Raw genomic sequence first — 6,855 nt, 5'->3', positions numbered from 1 at the left:
TAAAAGCTTTCAGTTCCCGGGACTGATAGCGAGTTGAGGGCGGGCTGAGAGTGATGTAACAGGAAACTGGAGGCTTTCCTGTTAATGATGATGCTCTTATCGTGAGCGCTCACTCCCTGACAGGGTTTCCAGCACTAAACTTAAAGCAAGCAGAGGAGAGAGGCTCCACATTCTGGGAGTGCACGCTGAGAGGCAGCCCTTGGTCTGGATTAGCCCCTCACTTTTGCACATCCCACACAGAGAAGGCGGCGAACCCACCAAGACCCCCTCACAGCCCAACTCAGTTCCTGAGGACTATTCGTGTGGGACACTCCCCTAGTCCAGCTCTGGTGGGTAAGTCGAAACACTGTCTTGTTTGTTCTGTCACCTAACACCAGATTTATCCGGAGCACAGAAATCTCCCATCTCTGTCAAAGACCATCTCTTGATATATTATCCAGATCTTGTTGGCTGATCTTCCACAGCGGAATTAGAGTCAGTAAAAATAACTGCAGTCCCCCCGGTGTAAGCATGTGAGCCGTGTTGTCGTACCCTACCAGTCTGTGTGCAAACAAAAACTGTTTCCTTATCACTGGAGTTTTCATTTGTGGAGAGGGGAAAATGTTGATCTGCTGTCTTCGGCTGTGGGGGAAATGTGCTGCTGGTTTTCTTTTGATTTAGTTTTGTTTTGGTTTGCTGTGGACTGTTAGGGTTAACTCTTGGTAGAGGGAGCTGCGACTGAGGTTGTAGCATACCTTTCTATTTTGGACCCCGGACCGCATGTTCCCCTGTCCCTGGCAGGATAAGAGTTTAGCAAACAGCATGGAACAGCCAAGTTCTCAGGATCATCAATCATTACATCAAAAAACACACTGTAGCACAGCAACAAATGGTCCATCTTTAAGATATTAATCAACTTAATCCGATGATAAATTATAATGTCTATAAATATATTACAAGCATAGGTGACAGATGGCGCGGGGAAGTGCGTTTAGCAGAACATGCAATACCATGACAGTCTCACCTTTTCGTTGTATTAAATAACCACGGATAAATAAATCACATCCAGCTCTGCATTCTGCACAAGTTTAAAACATCAACTCACTGTCAAGAACGCGCGAATAGCTTAACCTCTGTGTGTGTTGTCAGTGGTATCTCCTTCCAAATTACACTAAATCCCTTCATTCGAATGGAAGGCGACAGAAAGAGGACTACACAGGAATAACACTCAGTAAAATAAAGGCAAAATGCTGCGGGTGCTGGAATCTGAAACACCAACAGAAAAATGCTGGAAAATCTCAGCGTCTGTGGAGGGAGAATAGAGCCAACACTTCGAGTCTCGATGACCCTTCTGCAGAATTGATAATACTGATGTCGGACTTCAAGACTTGTTCACAACCGTCCAATCCTTCGATAATCAGATCTGAACTTCAGCTCACTTGAAAATGTCGCACGTACAATGACAAGAAGGGCTCGGAAAGTTTAATTTCGTTGCTGCATGACTGGAGTAACAAGGGAGGTTAAACTCAGGTAAGAGAGAATTAATGACAATTAACTGTACCGAGAGATTTCCTATGATCGAAGTCCTTCCAGGAAGAAAATTGAGGCGCTTGAAAGCATGGTGGGTCAAAGGGCTGGAGGGAGGAATACATAGAAGAAGAAATAATTGCTGGATGTCTTGTAATAGTCGTAAATGTTGGCGTCTTTCACATCAGGCCAATCTGTAACATGCTAGCTTGGGATATTCAATCTTTGTCACCAGCCAGGTAATGTAGTAGGAGCCTCTGCCTCAAGGTGGCACCCCGCGGTTTAGTTTGCAGCAAATTCCATCACAAATGCTTCTTCAAACTGTATTTCGCCCATTGCCACAGTAAAGTTGCCGCGGAGAAACACCTGCCCATTATTGCAGATCCATTTGGCAGGAGGGTTTTCGTAGGCGCTGGCAGTTTTGAAATAGTAATCCGTGCGAGTGGTGACGATATCTGCACTAAATCAGGCTTTATTCCCTGAAGCATACCGCTTCTTAAGCTGCAAAATGCTGTCATCACAGGACTATTCATGCAAGATGCGAATTCTTGTGTTTTTAAAGGGGGAAAAACTCTTGATTTAAATAAATGTATCTCTTCTGATATTATCCACTTCAGTGCCTTGGCTGTGTTCATTAACCATATTAATAATTTGTACGACTGGTAGATACATATATGTATATAGGCGCAAGGATGTTAGTTCTATCGACAACAGTTTGCATGTGCCTTTCCTATAGACGAGTGTTACGAGACACTTCATGGAGGGTTTCCGAAAAAGTGCCAAACTAAAAAAAAGTAAGGATGACTAAAATCTCAGTTGAAGAGGTGGGTTTTAACGAAGGAAGAATAGGGATTTAGGGAGGGAATGCTCGAGAGTGGGGCTTTGGTGATTTGATTTGATTTATTATTGTCACATGTCATATTGTCATTTGCTACATTGTCATATGCAGTGAAAAGTATTGTTTCTTGCGCGCTATACAGACAAAGCATACCGTTCATAGAGAAGGAAAGGAAAGAGTGCAGACTGTATTGTTACAGTCATAGCTAGGGGAGAAAGATCAACTTAATGCGATGTAGGTCCATTCAAAAGTCTGATGGCAGCAGGGAAGAAGCTGTTCTTGAGTCGGTTGGTACATGACCTCAGGCTTTTGTATCTTTTTCCCAGAGGAAGGTGGAAGAGAGCATGTCCGGGGTGCATGGGGTCCTTAATTATGCTGGCTGCTTTTCCGAGGCAGCGGGAAATGTAGACAGAATCATGGTGCGGCAAAGGAATGGAGACAGGAATGCACAAAAGATCAGTCATTCATTAGGGGTGGAAGAGGTCGTACTGTTGGGCTGGGTTACATGACATGGATCGGGGAGACTGTGAGAGGAGAAAAAGTGAGGATTTAAAATTGGAGACACAGGGGGACCAATTGCCGAGGTTTATTCAAAAAGGACAGCAGTCGTGGATGGGTGAGATGTGGGATAAGAAATGAGTAGCAGATTTTTAGAGGAATCTTTATTTCTGAGGGTGGAGAATGGGAAGCATTGGAATAGGATTCTGTGAATACACAGTGGGAGGGGACCCAGCAAAATAGTATAAATAAGTATGGTAGCACAGTGGTTAGCACTGCTGCCTCACAGCGCCAGGGACCCGGGTTCGATTCCTGGCTTGGGTCACTGTCTGTGTGGAGGTTGCACATTCTCCCCGTGTCTGCATGGGTTTCCTCTGGGTGCTCCGGTTTCCTCCCACAGCCCAAATGATGTGCTGGTTAGGTGCATTGGCCATGCTAAATTCTCCCCCAGTGTACCTGAACAGGTGCCGGAGTGTGGTGACTGGGGGATTTTCACAGTAACTTCATTGCAGTGTTAATATAAGCCTTACTTGTGACTAATAAATAAACTTTAAAGTAATGGAGCTTAAACTCTCCATCAGTGACTTAAACACATACAAACTGTTCGAATAGATAAAATAGGTCGAAAATAAATTATTCTGTTGATCTAATAAGTGAAAATATTCTGGATTATATAGTTACTTCCTTGATACAGCATTGCAGGGAGAAATTGGTGTTGAGACAGAACCCAGTGAAAGTAGACATCAGACCTGAAATGTACAGCTGAAGATATTAGTCCAACATTTGTTTCAAGTGGGACCCCAAGCCATTATCTTCCAAAAACTGGTGAGGTGTGGGTGTCAATCGAGCATCCCACAGTCAGCCCAGGGTGGGGTGGAAGTGGTGCGTCAGGGAACAGGAAAGTTGGGTGAGACACCATATTGCTGTGGAGCCGTGAGATGTACCTCATGGCTCCATATCGAGGTGAGTTGAAAAAAAGGCGTCTTATCTGTTTATCAGTGGCCTCCAGCAATCCCTTTGTGTGGTGCACATTCGAGTCATTTCTGCCAAGTTTAGTAGCAGGATCCTAAGCAGACATTAAGATCCTAATTCATACATTTAACAGTAAAACAGCTGTTTTACATGAATGCCCTAGGCGGTCAGCAACTGCCACTTCCGAGGCCAATTTCTACCCCATGATATATCCCGATGCTGGACGAACCTTCCTGCTCCTAAAGTTGAAAAATGCTGGAATCTCCAACTGATCCATAAGCAGTTGGAAGATGAAGGTGGGATTATATTTTGGGTATTGTTTAATCCTTCACCACAAATAGCTTTTCGCTTCAAGAGATTTCTGTTTCCATTTCAGATTTTGCAACACTTCTCTATATTTAGTTGCACAGCCTCAGCCTGCCTTTAGCCCCAGTGTTCTGGAGACTGTTACAAGCTAAGGATCATATCAAAGGGGTTTAGTGGTGGAGATTTATCCACTCCTGGATAATTATCCAGGCTCAGACGAATTGTGCCCCACGCTGCTGTGGGAGGCAAGGGTGGAGGTTGCAAGGCCTCTGACCCAAGTTTTCAATTCCTCTCTGGCCACATGGGAGGTGCCAGATGACTGGAAGTCAACTAATGTAGTTCCGCTATTTAAGAAGGGTTGTAGAGATAAACCAGGGCCAGACCAGTGAGTCTCACGTCAGTGGTAGGGAAACTATTAAAGAAACTTCTGAAGGAGAGCATCTATCTCCATTTGGAGAGGCAAAGCTTGATCAGAAATAGTTAGCATGGCTTTGCCAGAGAGAGGTCATGCCTAACAAATTTGATTGAATTTTCTGAGGAGGTGACCAGGTGTGTAGGTGAAGATTGTGCAGTCGTTGTAGTTTATATGGATATCAGCAAAGCCTTTGACAAGGTTTCATAGAAACCCTACAGTGCAGAAGGAGGCCATTCGGCCCATCGAGTCTGCACCGACCACAATCCCACCCAAGCCCCACATATTTACCCACTAATCCCTCTAACCTACGCATCTCAGGACTCTAAGGGGCAATTTTTAACCTGGCCAATCAACCTAACCCGCACATCTTTGGACTGTGGGAGGAAACCAGAGCACCCGGAGGAAACCCACGCAGACACGAGGAGAATGTGCAAACTCCACACAGACAGTGACCCGAGCCGGGAATCGAACCCGGGACCCTGGAGCTGTGAAGCAGCAGTGCTAACCATTGTGCTACCGTGCCGCCCACATGGAAGACCTGTAAATTCACATGGGATATAGAGTAATTTGATAAAGTGGATTCAAAATTGGCTCAGTTGTAGGGGACAGAGGGTGATGACAGAAGGCTGCTTTCATGACTACAAGCCAGTGTCCAGTGGGGTACCACAAGGATTTGTGTTGGGCCCCCTATTATTCGTCATTTATATCAATGACATTAATGACTATGTGGGAGGTAGGATTAGTAAGTTTGCAGTGGTTAACAGTGAGGCGGAGTGTATTGGGCTACAAGAAAATATAGACAGAATGGTGAAATGGGCAGATAAGTGGCAGATGGAATTTAACCCTGAAGAGTGTGAGATGATACAATTTGGAAGGAGTAATTTGAAAAGAAAGCACTCAATGAATGGTAGAACACTAGAAAGTTCTGTAGAACAAAGGGACTTTGGCGTGTTTGTCCACAGATCACTGAAAGCGAAGGGCATGTTAGTACTGTGGTGAAAAAGGTATATGGGACACTTGCCTTTATCAATTGGCACAGTAGCACAGTGGTTAGCACTGCTGCTTCACAGCTCCAGGGACCTGGGTTCGATTCCCGGCTTGGGTCACTGTCTGTGTGGAGTTTGCACATTCTCCTCGTGTCTGCGTGGGTTTCCTCTGGGTGCTCGGGTTTCCTCCCACAGTCCAAAGATGTGCGGGTTAGGTTGATTGGCCATGCTAAAAATTGCCCCTTAGTGTCCTGAGATACATAGGTTAGAGGGATTAGTTGGGTAAATATGTAGGGATATGGGGATAGGGCCTGGGTGGGATTGTGGTCGGTGCAGACTCGATGGGCCGAATGGCCTCTTTCTGTACTGTAAGGTTTCTATGATTTCTATGAATCGAGGCATAGATTATAAAAGCAGGGAAATCATGTTGGAGTTGTATAGAACTCGGGTGAGGCCACACTGGAGTACTGTGTGCAGTTCTGGTCGCCACATTATCGGAAGGATGTGATTGCACTGGAGGGGGTGCAGAGGAGATTCACCAGGATGCTGCCTGAGATGGAACATTTAAGTTAGGAAGAGAGGTTGCGTAAGCTTGGGTTATTTTCACTGGAGCAGAGAAGATTGAGGGGCGATCTGATCGAGATGTACAATATTACGAGAGACATGGACGGAGTGAATAGGGAGCAGCTGTTCCCCTTAGATGAAGGGTCAGTCACAAGGGGACAAAGGTTTAAGGTGAGGGGCAGGTGGTTTCGGGGGATATGAGGAAAAACGTTTTTACCCAGAGAGTGGTGACGGTCTGGAATGCGCTGCCTGGGAGGGTGATAGAGGCAGGTCGCCTCACATCCATTAAAAAGTATCTGGATGAACACTTGGCACGTCATAACATTCAGGTCTATGGACAAAATGCTGGCAGATGGGATTGGTGGGAGTTCAGGTGTTTCAAATGTGTTGGAGCCGGCTTGATGGGTTGAAAGGCCTCATCTGCGCTGTCTGATTCTATGATTCTAGATAACCAACACAATTTATATTTCAACTCGCTTCACTCAAACAATTTGACAAGTCCCTGTTTAATAGTACAAATTACTCGATGTGCTATACTTCCCCACCTCATTGGGTCATCTTGCTTGACTGAAAGAAAATAATTTAATAATTGCCCTCCTGCATTGTAACCTCCTTATAATCTTTGCTGGACCTGACTGCAGTCACAGCTTTCTATTTGAGAAACCTGGCTATTCCCTTGTGTTCACTGCCCAAAAGGAAAGCTGATGCCAAATAATTTCTGCTGAGCTGCTGGAAGTAAGGACCTCCCAGCACAATGGGTGGGTGATGTT

At 45.3% G+C, this 6,855-nt stretch overlaps 1 protein-coding gene across 3 annotated transcripts in view; it reads left to right on the top strand.

The window, feature by feature from the left end:
- The first annotated feature begins 239 nt into the window (after positions 1-239).
- The window catches only part of calcrlb (calcitonin receptor-like b), an 88,008-nt gene continuing 81,392 nt past the window's right edge, over positions 240-6,855 (top strand). For 2 of the 3 annotated variants that reach the window (XM_078228540.1, XM_078228538.1), the window contains exon 1: positions 240-333. The gene's annotated coding sequence lies outside the window, so the exon portion shown is untranslated. The remainder of the gene's footprint in view (positions 334-6,855) is intronic. The other variant, XM_078228539.1, reaches the window with a different exon arrangement.

Source organism: Mustelus asterias, chromosome 14 (genome assembly GCF_964213995.1).
Source record: "Mustelus asterias chromosome 14, sMusAst1.hap1.1, whole genome shotgun sequence".
Classification (NCBI taxonomy): domain Eukaryota; kingdom Metazoa; phylum Chordata; class Chondrichthyes; order Carcharhiniformes; family Triakidae; genus Mustelus; species Mustelus asterias.
Note: the sequence above shows the minus strand (reverse complement) of the source record. Positions and strands in the feature narration are given on the sequence as shown.